Source organism: Apostichopus japonicus, chromosome 17 (assembly GCF_037975245.1).
Source record: "Apostichopus japonicus isolate 1M-3 chromosome 17, ASM3797524v1, whole genome shotgun sequence".
Classification (NCBI taxonomy): Eukaryota; Metazoa; Echinodermata; class Holothuroidea; order Aspidochirotida; family Stichopodidae; genus Apostichopus; species Apostichopus japonicus.
Window position 1 is genome coordinate 11,218,843 of NC_092577.1, and position 15,602 is coordinate 11,234,444.

General features: G+C 39.6%; 1 protein-coding gene and 1 long non-coding RNA gene across 1 annotated transcript; both read left to right on the forward strand.

The window, feature by feature from the left end:
- Positions 1 to 15,602, forward strand: part of LOC139984813 (uncharacterized) — a 143,084-nt gene that overhangs the window by 77,176 nt on the left and 50,306 nt on the right.
- Positions 1,912 to 12,757, forward strand: LOC139985107 (uncharacterized). The gene is made up of 6 exons (XR_011799288.1): positions 1,912 to 3,925; positions 4,569 to 4,773; positions 5,970 to 6,063; positions 7,748 to 8,287; positions 9,659 to 9,808; positions 11,830 to 12,757. It is a non-coding gene; the product is annotated as an uncharacterized lncRNA (long non-coding RNA).

Consider the following 15,602-nt stretch of genomic DNA (forward strand, 5'->3'; position numbering starts at 1 on the left):
AATTTGAAGATTTTGCGTCCCTGACCAAAACATTGAGTCCCGGACGGGACACAGAATGCAGGAACAATGCTGAATATTGTAATCGTTTTGAAAGGTTGAAGTTACCTAAAAGTTACGAGAAAAATGCGATCTGCGAGCCGCGATTAGTACCACACGCAGGCCAGGGAGAAGTTCATTTTTAGAATATATACAGTATGTGTCAGTCGATGTTGTGTAACAAGCTTTCGTACTGTAATTGAAACGAGTCTGTTCTTAAACTGCTCGTAAGTTGGGTAAAACTTTCAGTTCATATATTAATACAATATATATTTTGTACGAGTCCGCCCATGTTGTTTCAATTCGGTCACAGAAGGTTGTTCAAAACCTCTTTTTTTTCATGGAAATCTCTGTGCGTGAATTTATGCCTTGTCCCAACCCTCAGTCTGAATCAATACAATCAGCTCTTTTTGACTCTCTTACAAACAAGCCTTTCCAAACAGCTTTTTCGGGATAAAATTCTAGAAACGACCAACATTCTTCAACTCACTCAGCAATTGCACTTGATGCTTCATGCATTCACCATCTGGTGATTTAACATTGGACATCTTACACATAATGGTTTCCACGTTCTTTAGAATATCCTATTAGGATGGCTCAGTCTCTGTCAACGAAGGACACAAGAGGCACCTGTGTCCTCAAATAGGGTAAGGACCCCTCCAGTGTTAGATGAAAAAAATGGTGTTCTTTTGGCCATGCAACAAAGATGTACTTGCTGCACAACTGTATTCTTTCGCAGTCTTCAATCCATGATGGTCCACTATCTTTCTCTCCGCCCATTTCACCCCAGAATTCTTCGGCATCTTCTATGTTCAACACATCGCTGTCATAATCAATATCATCATCTGGTTTCATATTGAAGGATTCTCTATCAGTGTTGTACCACCTTTCACAATCAAAGTATACCTCTGTGTTGTATATATCTTCACCAGAATGATAAACAATCCATTCACCTACTTCGTTTGTTGACTTCTTAACATGAACAACTTACACCCTAGTTTCCTTTTATTCTTCAAGAAATTCATTTGCAGCTATCAGCGACTTTGCAACCAGAAGATCTAAACCCTTCAGTGCATTTACTCCACTTTCGACAGGGTTTGTGAGGTGTACGTGTGATGAGCATCACTTTAATAAAAATTTAATATATGACTGTCATGACATTTCTGGAACCAATAGGTTTTGCTGTATAGCCAACAATCAATCACCTGATAAAACATCAACTATCCTTAAATAATCATGGTGAGTCTTTAAGCCCTGAAAATTGCACATTTTTCCTTGATGCTTTTTGAGAATTTTCAAAGGGGCCACATTCCACAATCAAACTGAGGTGAACTGATATTTATCCAGTCTACTGGACAATATTAGTTATAATAACAATAAGGTGATAATATTTTTCTCAGAAATGAGCTTCCACAAAATGGCAAAACTTCTTGAAAATACTACTATAGTGAGGAGACCAAAATTTGTTCAGCCTTCAAAGTGGGTGCATTAGTCATTATCTAGTAAATAATTGACATATATGGATCTGAAAATTATGCACTTGTCAATTGTCTGGCCAAAATGAGAAACTTGAGATTTTTGAGTAAATATTAGTGAGGCTTCTTTAATGGATAACTAATCGTGTGATTACCCCCATGGGTTGGTGCTGCAATTGGTTTAGGGGTTATAGACTGTAATAGTTTGAACACTGAAAGTTTCGATTTGTGTGCCCTGGAGGTTTCAAAATGTTTTGTTGCATTGCAATTGCAAGACTGGGCACTGAAATTTCAGAGCCAACGCTTAATCTGGTGAGCGCTCATGTGTGGTGGCTATAACACTGTAAAAGCGCCAGTTGAGCACCTGTGTTCCAGGCCGTACCTCATATCAGGTTTTTCATTCTTACAGGACATGGATGGTCTTACCACTTACTCTGAGAGAACAAAGAAGCGGAAACTACGGAAATTAGTGGACGAACATTTAGTTAACATTGAGAATGCAAGTCCTGGGGATGTTTCAGAAAGCATGGTTGAATCTCCAATTACTGAACATTCACAGTATGGTAGTACTAGCAGTACATCTGCATCACCACCCTCACCTAATCAAAGTGATGGACTCAGCTCCAGCGATACTGATGATTCAAGCTCTGACAGCGAGTCTGAAAACTTCAATTTGGGAGAACAGTTGGCTGCATGGGCATGCAATTTCAATATTTCCCATGCAGCTTTGTCGGCATTACTGAAAATTTTAATTCTTGCCCATCTGAATCTTCCGACTGATCCCAGATCTCTTCTGAGCACCCCAAGTCCAATGGTGATGTACATTAAGAATATTGCTGGTGGCTCCTACCTACATATTGGCATTGTTACATCAATAACAGCAAGATTAACTCAGTTCGCCAATGATTTTCACTCAGACACAGTAACATTGCAAATTAACACTGATGGGGTTCCTCTCTTCAGGAGCTCAAATGTTGCACTGTGGCCGATTCTGACCGAAGATTAAAGAAATCGCGCACTCTGTTTATTTTGTCATCGGTTTATTTTCAGGTAAAACGAAACCTGGTTCTTTCAATGAGTTTTTGACAGATTTTGTTGATGAGATGTCAAAAGTTGAAGTTGATGGAATCATATTCAATTCAAAGCATTACCCGGTTTCTCTAGATTATGTTATATGTGATGCATCAGCAAGGGCATTCGTTAAATGCATCAAAGGCCATACAGGATACAGTGCATGCGAAAGGTGCACTCAAAGTGGAGTGTACAGACAAAATCGAATGACATTTCCTGAGTGTGAAGCTGGAAAGAGGACAGACTCTTCTTTCAGAGAGATTACAGATGAAGATCATCATATCCAACAATCTCCCTTATGTGATCTCCAGTTGGATTTAGTTTCAAGTTTTCTTCTTGACTACAGCACCTTGTGTGCCTCGGAGTTTTGAGACGATTGTAACTGTTGTGGAAGGAAGGACCCTTGACTGTTCGATTATCAGGGAATATTATCAATACCATTTCGCAGCGCCTCACAAGTTTTTGGAGTTATTTGCCGCGAGATTTTTCGAGGAAACTAAGATCTTTATTGGAAATTAAGCAATGGAAGGCCACTGAATTTCGTCAGTTCCTCATTTATACAGGTCCTGTTGTATTACGTGGACATTTGTGGAAAAATGTGTACCAGAACTTTATGGCACTCTCGGTTTCCATCGATTTACTTTTGAATTATTCTCTGTACAGTTTGCATCTTGATTATATTGAGAAACTTCTCATCATTTTTGTCAAAAACTTTGCGGTGTTGTATGGCGATGCATTTGTAGGATAAAATGCTCACAGTTTGATACATTTAGTGGACGACGCTCGTAAATTTGGCCCACTTGATTCGGTTTCAGATTTCAGCTATGAGCATTATTTAGGACAGTTAAAAAAGATGGTGAGAAGACCACAGGATCCATTGTCTCAAATTTTTCGTGGCTTGAGAGAGAAAGAGCAGAACATTTTTGTGGAGAATGTGAAAGAAACATTTTTGTTCACGAAAATGCATCAAGGAGGTCCGCTTCCTGCTGGTTTCCATTTTTTTACACAAAATAAGCAATGTATTGGTGAGAAGTTCTTTATTTACTGCCATAGAGGACACAACTGTTTTGGTAATGATGAAGACATCTTTCTCATCAGGAACATTCTGCATTCTAGGGAGCGCGGAACCCTTGCTGTAGTTGGAAAATTTTGCACAAAGACACAGTTTCATACCAGCCCTCTAAATTCATCATTGTTGAACACTTTTGTTGTGAGTCGGCAAGGACAATTTTCAGTCATCAACATATCTGAACTATCCAGGAAATTTTTTCTTCTTCCATTCAAAGATGACTTTGTGGCCGTTCAACAACTCCATTCCTGAATATATACTAGTAGCCCATCAGGTGAGTTGGGCTGTCATTTAAAAAAAACTGATCCCCTCTATTGCTTGAATATAATTTCTGATAGATTGAAATTGAATCATCCTTATAGGGCTTAATCATGCGCCACATGTTTACAATTGTTGTGAATGACACAGGTATTCTGACTAGATTAATTCGTGATTCAGGTATGATTCGTCAATAAGGGGCCGGGCTTGGAGTGCATATCTAGTAGATCCTCGGGAAGAGTAGCTTCTAATTGTAGGGTTCACTGAACTCCCTTGGGATGTCCAAGTCTATTCAGTAAAGGGTAGCTTGTCTATCGAGAGTCCAGACCACCACTTGGCTGTGTCATGCGACATGTCCGGGGTTTGATTCTGAGTGTAGCTGAGTGGCTTTTCATTTTTCACTGCATCCTTAATTCCTGATTTCCAAACCTACAGGAAATTGTCTATTGTACATTTGTACTGTAATGGATTAATTGTATCAGCATAGTACTATTCCCGTATTGATGTACAAAGTAACTGCGCAAGCATAATAATTTTCAGGAGTGGTCGAGCAACAGCCACCTAAAGATTTGACATGAATGACCCCACTAACTGTAAAAATTCCAACCCTAAACCACTAGTACATTGTATGTACTATCTCACTTTTTTTCTATTCACAGATCCTGGCAAATTTCGTAGTAGTTGAATTTACGTCATCAAGGTCCTTTGCTTTTATACCGACAAATTGGCTTTGCTCCGCAGAAGAGGATGAATGTTTCTGGCCTTCCTAACAGAAATCTTCTAATGTGAATCGGCTGATCAGGGCAAGAGAAAGTCCACAAGGTTCTTGGACACGCTACACTATCCGGATTCTTGGCAAAGCAGGTGGGTTGTGACTTAGTTGTCAGTCATTTAAAGGAAGGCAAGGCAAAGAAAGCATAAATTTGTGTTGAACCTGTGGTAAAGTAACTCTGTGCAAATGTATTTGACAGCTGGATGAAACCATGCATGGTTAAAACCACTAGCATTGTACTGTAACTCAGACCACCTACCTGAATACTTTAGGCTAGGCATTAGGGTTTTCGACGATTTCAAATGACAATATACGGCTTATTTGCCGTATCTTTACTCCAAAATGTGCAAAGATCACCGGAAAACCCTAAAATGCGTGATTGGGTGCTTTCAATTTATTATGTATGTTGTTCAACACGTAAAATTGTTATTAAAACATAGTGACGGTTAATCTATTCACAATTGTTTTCTTTGTCAGTTGTACTGTGATAACACAACATCCGCAATCCACAATATTTTCAGAACAAGGACTCTTCTAGCTTTGTAACCAAATTTCATTTTCACCATGGTTTGTACCTGGTGTGAATATTAGAGTAACATGGTGCATGAAAGTTTTCCATGGCAATTTGGCATTGAGATATAAATAGTTCATAAATGCATGTATAAATTAGTGTATCGACTACAGGCCAGGTAAATTAATAAGTTTGTTTCTGGTATCCCTTGCGTCCCTAAAGATTGTACACATCTATTCTTTATGGTTTATGGCTATGCACATGTGGGTCAGTGTATTGACTGTCACAGCATTTTCACACCTATGAGGACTGACAACTGGCTCTGAGCTTAGCCTCCTCAATATACATATTATGAACTCATGAAGTATTCTAATTGTCCATAGGCCTTTTAACAAAATGTGCTCTTTTTTTTACAAGAAGGCAACAGTACCAACACTTTGGTTTGTTTTATATTCCGTCATATGAAAATCACAGCTCTTCAATTTGTATAAAAAACAATGTCTTTATCAGATGAGTGAGGGCCTTCCTGCTCGATGGAAAGTCGACTTGACAAGAACAACAAGAAATTCTGGATTTAAGATTAATCGTACCGAAATGGGCCAATGAGACCACACTAAAAGTTGGTCTGGAATAAAAATGAAAAGGCCCTCGTGATGGATTTTTTCAGAAGTCATTGATGAGAATAAACTTTATAACTGGCTTAAAGTATGGAATCTAAATTTACGCATTCGGCCCATAGTCATGATTATTGAAGGATCCCTATTTGTTATGTTTCAGGTACATATGATCGTGCTGTGGTAAAGCTGTCAATGGCAGAAGACACTTCAGATTTACAAACCGATGTTGAGGAACCAACAAGTAGGAAAAAAGGGTAACATTGTACTGTAGCTAAAGGAGTAGTCATTCATCGGGCTGTCTGACAAAATACAGTATTCCTTCCCCAACTGGCAGCAGGTGAAGTTTTCATATAAGCCCTCTTCCCGTTCCCGTCAGGAATAATTAATTCCACAACGCACTTGGTTCTAAGGGAAGCAAGATTTAAAAGAATAGTCCAACACTCAATAAAAGCTACATATGATCAATATTTCCACTGTCAGTAGCTGCAAACCTTACATGAATCCGTTCTGAGGTTTGGAAATATCTCCCTTTGTATAGTTATTAAATTACAGAATGAACACTGTTTAGCACCAGCTCTATGACGTCACGTTTAAATTTTTGTCAACAATAGCTTATAGTATTCATTATATTTATATATTACTTCCAATTATGCATTTTTTAAGTTAGCAATTCAGTCAACAAAGAAAAAAAACATTTAAAAAAAATAATGAACATTTTGGTATTCAACTTTTTCGGGAAGAACAGTTACATTGTAATGACTTATTTACATAAGAGATTTCGGTCAAAGTTGAACTATATGACCAATGTGGCCATGTGAACAAATGGATCGGACATTTCTAGAGACTTCGAATATCAATATCTCAATAACCGGCCACGTGATTCCAATAGGAGTTGCACTGTTGAGTTTGGTATTCTCTCCACTTATTTTCCAGAAACTTTATTCAGTGTTGGACTATTCTTTCAATCGAATCGCCTTCGAATACAACAAAGTGTCTCTATCGGACATGGAACATGAATGGGCTATCGAGTGTACATATTCATGACACTGAAATGGGTATTGCTATCAAGCACAATTGTCAGAGTGGAAACCTGGGGAGTAGTGGATGACCTAGCTACTACACTTTCAAACCATTTGTACTTTTGCATGTGTGAGGGAAACAGTTGATCATAGAATCCGCAGTACAGTGGAAATTGATACCAAAAAATCGAAAAGAATGTGCTGTTATTGAGATTTACTTGTGGAATAATGACACAAAATATTTGGTTCAAACAAGATATTCACGAGGCCACAAAGTCCAGTATCGAACAGGGTAGGAAATGGACGGGGGCTGAGGGCGATTAGCCCCTTAAACCTGCAAAATAGCCCCAAAGGCACCGGAAGTATGGGGGGGCATGGCCCCCTCAGCTTTTTGAAAGTGGGTAATTGGCCCCCAACATTTTGGCAAGAACAAAAGAAATGGTGACTCATAAAATAAAATAAAAAGATAATTTGTAATGTTCGATTTGATTAAAATGCAAAACAATGTCATTTTGCACCAATATACTGTGCCTCGGAGACAAATATAAACATAACACGCGTCATAAATTTGTTCCAAAATTGCCTCCCAAATCAGTTAATTTCCGGAAGCTTTCGGGGCTCCGCCCCTGGACCCCCAACGGGGCTTCGCCGCTGGACCCCTCGGCCACTGGTACCCTTAGGCGATTCCCTGGACCCCACACCTAATTGGATTGGACCAACCAACATTTCAAACGTTCCCGGCGCCGTTGAATAGCCCTCAATAGTGAAGCCAGGAGGGCGAAATTGCCCATATGTTTAGTGTATGACAGATCATTTGGAGGGCAAATATTAGCTAATCAGTCCAAAAAGAGCCCGGGCACTAAGCCAATAACTAATTCCTACCATGGTATCCAGATTTATGGGTTTTTTTTTCTTTCAGGAAGACCACAAGGTACGTTACCTCAGACAGCGAGGTAAGCGAAGTTGACTTTCCTGTGAAATCGAAGCAACGGAAGAAATCGTCCTCACAGAAGGAGTCCCCTGTCCCATCGCAGGGTGTAACAATGCCACCTTGCAGTAAACTGCACTCAACGCCGGCACCACATACACCAACCACCGACATCCTCAGATCAACACCTTTACTACAACCTCTCCCTTGCACACCAGTCAGGATCACCCCTCTCACATCAGTCAGATCACCCCTCACACAACAGTCGGGGCCACAGCTACCCCAACCAGTGACCATGAGAGGCCGATCACTAACAAGGCCTTCTTGCAAAGAGTCCTCAGACTTCTCGAGGATATAAGAGAGACCCAAAGAGTTCATGGAGGCCTGTTGAAGTATTTGCTCAAGAAGGAAGGAAGAACCAGTGCCCAAGATTTTACCCTACCAGATGGTGCATCTCTCCCATTGAAGACACCCGCGGAGTTGACTTCATTTGAAGAGAAGTTGGCTGACCCAGCATTCTAAACTGGGTTGGTAAGTGCATTCATCTTTAATTGCATCATAGGCATTGCACGTATAATTGTTAATAATAATAAAAATGATAAAGAACAGGTGAGAGAACTTTAGACTGCATTGGTTGGATGGTGCCTCTGTAACCCTCATCACAGACATGGCGAGAGCTATCGACAATGGAGACGTACAGGCCATCAATGGGCATCACCAGACGTGGCAGTTATTTGTCTCTACTGGAAGTTACAAGCTGTGCTTCAACCAGTGATTGGATGTACCTGCAGGCTCAGCTCGGCTAGCATGATAAGGGTTTATCAGGGTTAATTTTAAGAGGTATTACATCACACTTTGTGATGTGTGAATATTTATATATGAAACTATGCTACCTCGAGTGTTAAAAATGGAGAGACCAAGGAAAAGACCAAATCTCTGGTTACGGTATCTCTCAGTTTTCAGTTGGTAATATTGAGGCACTAGGGCTAATAATACTTTCTAGAAGTGGGCTACCCCTAAAGAAACTGAGAAACTAACTAATAATTAACCCAACTTACCCAATTGTTAAAATTGGAGCCCTGGAGAGGTGCATGCAAACTTGAATAATTTGCAGTCTGGCTGATAGGAGTGCCATACGGTACGGTCGGTACCCTCTTTGCTTCTCTGGAAGTAGAGATGGCAGCGGCGGTAAAATGACGAGGTCCTGGGTTCTATGTTTGTCCACTGGAATTATACCAAATTGACATGAACCATGCTTGCTCTCTGGGAATTGTTTGTTTCCCTTTGCTTTCCATTACAGGACAACTGCAGATGGGTCTAGACTCTACACATATACTCCAAACATATATTCTCGAACATTCTATGCTTCATCCCTACTTTCACTAGAATTATGAGTTGTGTGTATGTTTTTTTGCCTGAATTGAGCATCTTTGAATATAATTTTTTTCTCAGTATTGTTGTCATAACATGATTTCTCACCAGCTCAATAGTGCCACCCAGGTCACTGCAATATACATGTGACACTGCTACCCCTTGGATATGGATATCCCTGTGTATAATTACAAGTTATTTGCAGGTTCCCAATTAGTACCTGGGTAGAGAGGAGACGTGTATGTAGAATGCCTAGTTCAAGAGTACAACAGAAAAGCTTTGCGATCTTTGAGGATTCAAACTGACAACCTTTTGTTCAGTAGTCCAACTGAGCTATCCACATTCATGACTTGCACATCTTGTCTATAATAATAAATGACTTAGAAATTTGTTGAGGGAACTGCGAGGATTCGAAAGCAGACATTTTTTACATTTTCTGTACGAACTTTTTTTATTATCTTTAAAAAATCTTATGTTAAATTAAGATGACAATTACTTTCTCATACATTTATTGTCTTTTCTTTCTTCCAGGGAAACTGCCTCGCAGATTTGGGAGGCAGAACTGTCCAGGAAGCGACGAAGCGGACATCATGGACACACGGCTGGCATTGCAAACAAACTTCTTTGGGCGCAATAAAATGGTGGCATTTGGAGAAACAAAGCTGTTCCAAGTCGTATATAGTAAGTTTAAAGAAACCTCAATCAAATAATTGTGGCACAGGATGGCAAAAAAAAAATGGCAGTATTATTCATATGTATGCAGAAGTAATGCACAGTGTGCCAGACTGATTCAGCATGATAATGCTGATGTTTTGTAGCAATTCAATAATTTGGCCTAATTTGCTTTTCAAAGTAGGATGCATTGCGGAGGCAAACAGAGTATTGCTTCAAGTCTTCATTCTGTGAAGATATCAAATTCCATGAAATCAAAGTCCGATCACTTGTTTCAATATTTTGTAATGTGCTTTATTGTTTTCACTGCTTTTTTCTTTCTATTGTATATTATTAGGTCGTCCGTAGGAGTAGACCTTATGGCTACGTCTTTCGTGTGCGTGTTTGTTTGTGTGTGTGTATGTGTGTCAAACTTTTGGTACACACTTTCTGCGTCGTTCATATCTCATTCATTTATTCAAACACTAATTGCAACCAAACTTAAAATATAGGTGCAGTATGGGTATTTTGATATCTTAATGAGGTCAAAGGTCACATAACAAGGGCAAAGGTCATTTGTGTTGAAGGTGTATACTTTGTTTTGTTCATATCTCATTCACACAACACTGATTGCAACCAAACTTGAATCACATGTGCAACACATGTGCCTTCACATGCTGTTGAGGTCAAAGGTCACATAACAAGGTCAAGTAGCCTGAAATGTGTCTCACTTTAAAAGGGCTGATCCAATTGCAACCAAACAAATTGGATTACAAGTCTGATGTCTCTTCATGGGTTTCTGTTAAAGCTCCATGTGGACCGGACTTTGGCCTAATAGTAATACTTTACTATGGGTATATATTATGAAAAGCCAAGCTCTGTGCCATTTTTCAGTCACTGCAAGTGGAAATAAGACAACCTACTTTTATGCAATAAACCTTTTGACGCCATTAGCGGTGATACATGGAACTGTTAATGCTCAGTGCAGTGCATTGTTCGGCAATCCAGTGAGAAAAATAACATTTATATAAACCTGTTACAAGAGACTCATAATCTTGATTGAGTGAAACGTCACATATACTAGTAGCCAGGATTTTTGATTGGGGGTGACCAAATATTAGGGGCGTTACTCAGGTGTTCTGAGTGGGTGGTTTAGGGTTCAAATTCCCACTGACATACCCAGGACCTTTTTTTTGGGGGGGGGACTATGAGGGACTGGTGGCCCCTCCCCTTTGGAATTTTTATTTTATTTTTTTTCTATTACAATTTTGTTCAGAATTCGTTTGAGGGGGGTCTTGCCCCCCACCCCTCTGGCTACGCCAATGGTCACAAAATTCATAAGACATTGTGAATTCTTCTGCCCAGGTACAAAATAGCTGCAAATAGTTTGTACATTAGGTTCTATTATGAACCTGCGTGAAGGACCCTCTATGATGTCACTGGAACAAGAGCATACCCAAGACAAGTACTAATTAAATCAACACAACAATGCAAGCAGCGTGGTTCTCCAATTTATAGAGATCTAGGTTTTGAAGTATTGTTTTTCAATCTGTGAACGTTTGAAGACGATACGCTACGTGACTATAGTACTTTAACACGGAAGATGTGTCAACTCGGGAACTGAATGTAGTCATTGATTGACCTTTCATCTTTAATGATAATGCTCAGCAAATCCAAGCATCTGTGCATGAGGATTTCCCTTTATCATATGTGCTGCTGTCTAGTCAGGGGCTACATTATTTTCAGGAGCTTCCAACATTCGTCACGGATCAGTTGTGTTTTTCTCCTCAATGTCTGCCATGCTCAATATTGTACCCAATTCTCATCATTTGCTTATTTGGCAGTTGACGAGTAGTTCCCCTTGAACCATGACTGGTTTACTTCTATAACTAGGATGAATGCAAACTGACAGTGTGGTTCAAAACATTAAAGAGGTCACTGATTATGCAATGAAGCATCAGATATAATTTATGTTCATTTTATTCAATACGGATGGAATTACTGTGTGGGTGTGATTTACAGTATATTCAATTCTCGCTGTATCTTCCCAGGAGCTTTTAAGAAGAACGATGCAACGTCTGGAACCAACAGACAGGAGGCGGAAAAGGCCGTATCAAAGTGCTCGAGACAGGGAAATGTACGGAGGCAAAGGCAACCAGACCTACAGCCCTCATAAGATATCATGTGATACCCAGTAACGGAGCGTCCATACAGTCAGGGGGTGGATGCCCCTTGGCGGACTCAAATCGACTGCTGACGCCCTTTGCAGCTTTTTACCACTTTTTACTTATTCGCGATTATTTACTTTTTTATTGTGCTCTCATCTACCTATTGACATTTGTCACATTTTGTTGACGATGACACCTATTTATTCTTCCTTTATTTGCAAATTAGCAAGGCCAGGAAAGGGTCATTTCCGGCGATCTAGGAAGTATCTTTACTCAAAAAAATTCTGTACGCTCCGCGCCAACCTGTGGTGGCGCTCCGCTTAGATAGTGTCGAAAGCGTCCCTACAGAACAATCTCGCCCTCCTTGACCTATACCCCTAGCTTCGCCACTGGTGATACCTACATTATCCGATATATACAATTTAAAGATAGTCCAACACTGAATGAAACAACATATGCAAAATTTCTTCTATCAGTAGCTGAAACCCCACATGAATATGTTTGGCAGTTTCGGAGAAAGTTATCAAACTACCAGATGAACAATGTAAATTGCATTTAAAGTATGATGTCATGGTTTACTTCTTTCAACAGTTGCTTATGTTGTTTTCTATATTTAGATGACACATTTAATTTCAACAGTTCCAACTTCTTTGCAGTTTGAACCACTAACAGAAATCATTTGTTGTTGGAAAAATTCAAAAGGTTATATTTTTATGTGTTATTTATTACCTATGCACTTTATCTTGTCATAAAACATTGAAGATGTTATTCTTACCTTGCCAGAAAAAGTAAAAGTTCAGTTTACTGTCACGATTTTCAATGAGTTCATGTTTTTATGATTCCATTTGATCCAGAGGATGATGTAGCATACATACTGTTGGCCTTGCGCAACATTCGCATTGCATTTGCAATGCATAAGTATGTGCAATAAATAGCATCTTGCCCTCATCTTTAACATTTGTAGGGCTTGCCTGGACATTCTATTCTTTCTCAAAATGCCAAAATGTTCCCCCCAATTAAGATGCATCTAGTTTCAGTTCTGAGAGTTTTATATTTTTTCTTTAAAATAAAATGTAATTATGGAGTTTATGAATTATTGTTTAGATTTCATCGTTGTCTTCTTGAGAAATATATTTCAATGAATGTAGACATGAATACGTTTATTTTTATTTGGATTGTTTCTGAGGCAATTAATCGCTGCTGTACCACGAGAGTACATGAACGGTTCAAGTGTTATTGACCCCCATTCAACAAGCTGCTATAATATGTGGGACACAAGTGCAACCAAGCTATATCCAGCTCTTCTCTCGTCCTTTGGATGATAGGGACGACTACACTTTCACGCTGAGACAAATGTAGAACTTTTACAAACACTTCCTGCATGCTCCCAGGACTGTTATTTTACGTCCCCATCCCATGGTCGTGATTGAAACGCGCACATAATTGTGTGTGTTCTATTGTGAAAAAAAAACTTGTTTGGAGGAATAGATGTGATGTGGTTTTTAGGGGGAAAGATGCCAGATGGCAGGCAGTCCTTGAGGCGGTGAAGTGTGAAATTCGCCTTCAGGATAAGGCGATTTTCGCCGTTCATTTGAAGCTGCCTTTTTTTGGCGCTGGTGTGCTGGGAGGGGTGTTTCGTTTCGCTGCGTGCTGGTCGTCCTTTGGTGGCTTTAATGTTTGAGTGGGCGGTTGGGGGTTTGTCTCTGCAGGTCGGTGGGCCTATTTACCTTTTTGGCTCGCTTGACTCAAGTTTGTTTATCAGAATGAGATGGTTGGGTAGTGTCGTTTGGCCGTGACGTTTTGGATCCCGCAGGGTGGGTCACGTGAAAAGCACTGTGGTCAATAGAAAAGTTGAAATAACACGACAGGGACATATAGAGGGCGGTACGACCGTGCTCTATCCAGAGCCGTATATAGAGAGAGTTTGGCCAACCATGTAACCGATTTGGATTGGTCGAGAGGGAAAACGCCCACACAGGGTGGTAAAATAGGTCCACTTGAAAACTTTATAGCAGACGACACGCATACTCACAGTGTATAGACTATCGTTTTGTACACGAAAAAAGTACGAAATTATGAAAGAAATGGTGCTGGGGATGCTGCAATCGGTCAGAACATGGATATTGTTGTTCGATTATCCGACTGACCATAAAAGAAGAGGAATTTTTTGGAAGTAGAAAGAACAAGATGGAGATCTAATGAAAAAAACTCTGTGTAGCCTAGGCCCATACTAGCCATAGGCCCTAGTGTAATACGAGTAATGTACAAGCAATGCGAGAATTTTACGTTCAGACTGGTTTCTGTAATTACATGCATGGCTATTCTCTCTCGTTTTACGATCCACAAATTCGATTTCATTATGCCAGCTCTCCTAATCATAGGCATGGCAGTTTCAGTCGCACATATAGTTATCCTAATTCCTAGTTATTGTATGCCTAGGCTATGCCTAGCCTAAAAAAGTATCACTTTTAGTTCTATGTAAAAGGGTGGGCTAGCCTCTAGGCATCACGTAAAGCCCTAATCCTTAGTTAAGCCCGAAGCATAAGTTAAGCCTGGGCTTAGTTAGACCTGGACCATTCTTGCTATTACTACAACTGTTATAGCACATTACATAATATGGCACAGTATAAGGCCCAATTAAACTAGGTCTAAGGAAAACAAAGTAGCCTAGGCCTAAACTAGTTAGGCTAGGTCTATACTCATTGGCAACTTGTGGGTTGTGTACACATACAGGCCTAATTATATAGACCCTTTTAGTATGTCATAAACAAGTGCCCAAATGGTTAAATGATCTTGGTTTGTGTTAATTGTCAGCATTGGCCTAGCCTTTTTAGGCTAACATGAATTCAGCCTAATTTTTTCTTCTTCAAAAGTATAGCCTAGGCCTTGGTTTAATTTGGATGCAGTCAACTATCATTTATCAAAGTTGCATCAGTACCTCCTTATTCCCTTAATTGACACCCACATTGACGATTGAAGTTAAAAAAAACCTTTATAAATTATCTTTAGACAGTAAATTTTAACTCCCTGAATTTCAGGACTTTTTTTACAAATCAAAGGTGACATGTGCTCTGAAGAAAAACTCCTAACATAAAAAGCCACAGTTAGCAGACTGTGATAATGACAAACCTGGTGAGTGACTTCTAGACTGAAATCCAGTTCCTGCAACCACAGCAATAAAGTCTTTGTTTTAATCAATGCACTTGTGTGTTTGAAACTTTCAAATGGACACTCAATGGCAGTTGGTTAAGATATAAGGTTTTACCTTCATCATGGAGAGTCGAAGGGAATCTGCCTCATCATCTGAATAATGGACTCAAGGATAGCAACAAATCATGATTGGATAATGATTTTGAGCAAGTAAATATCTGGCAATTTGAAAGTTTGTATTATTTTTTTACATATTATTTAAGCTGTTTAGCTCACACACAAGCAAATGATCAAGTGACAACAACCGATGCAGTATATTTAAAGGTATTGAAGACTTGCCCTAAACCGCATGCCGCGCTCTGAAAAAGTTTACTTTCCGTTGCTTGCAAGTGAAGTTTTTTTTGTGTCGCTACAAAATGCAGACAGTAATGAAACCCGATACCTTGTTATCTTTTATCTAGACCTGAGATGTCCACGCTGCTATGTGCACTGTGTTGTGGGTATTG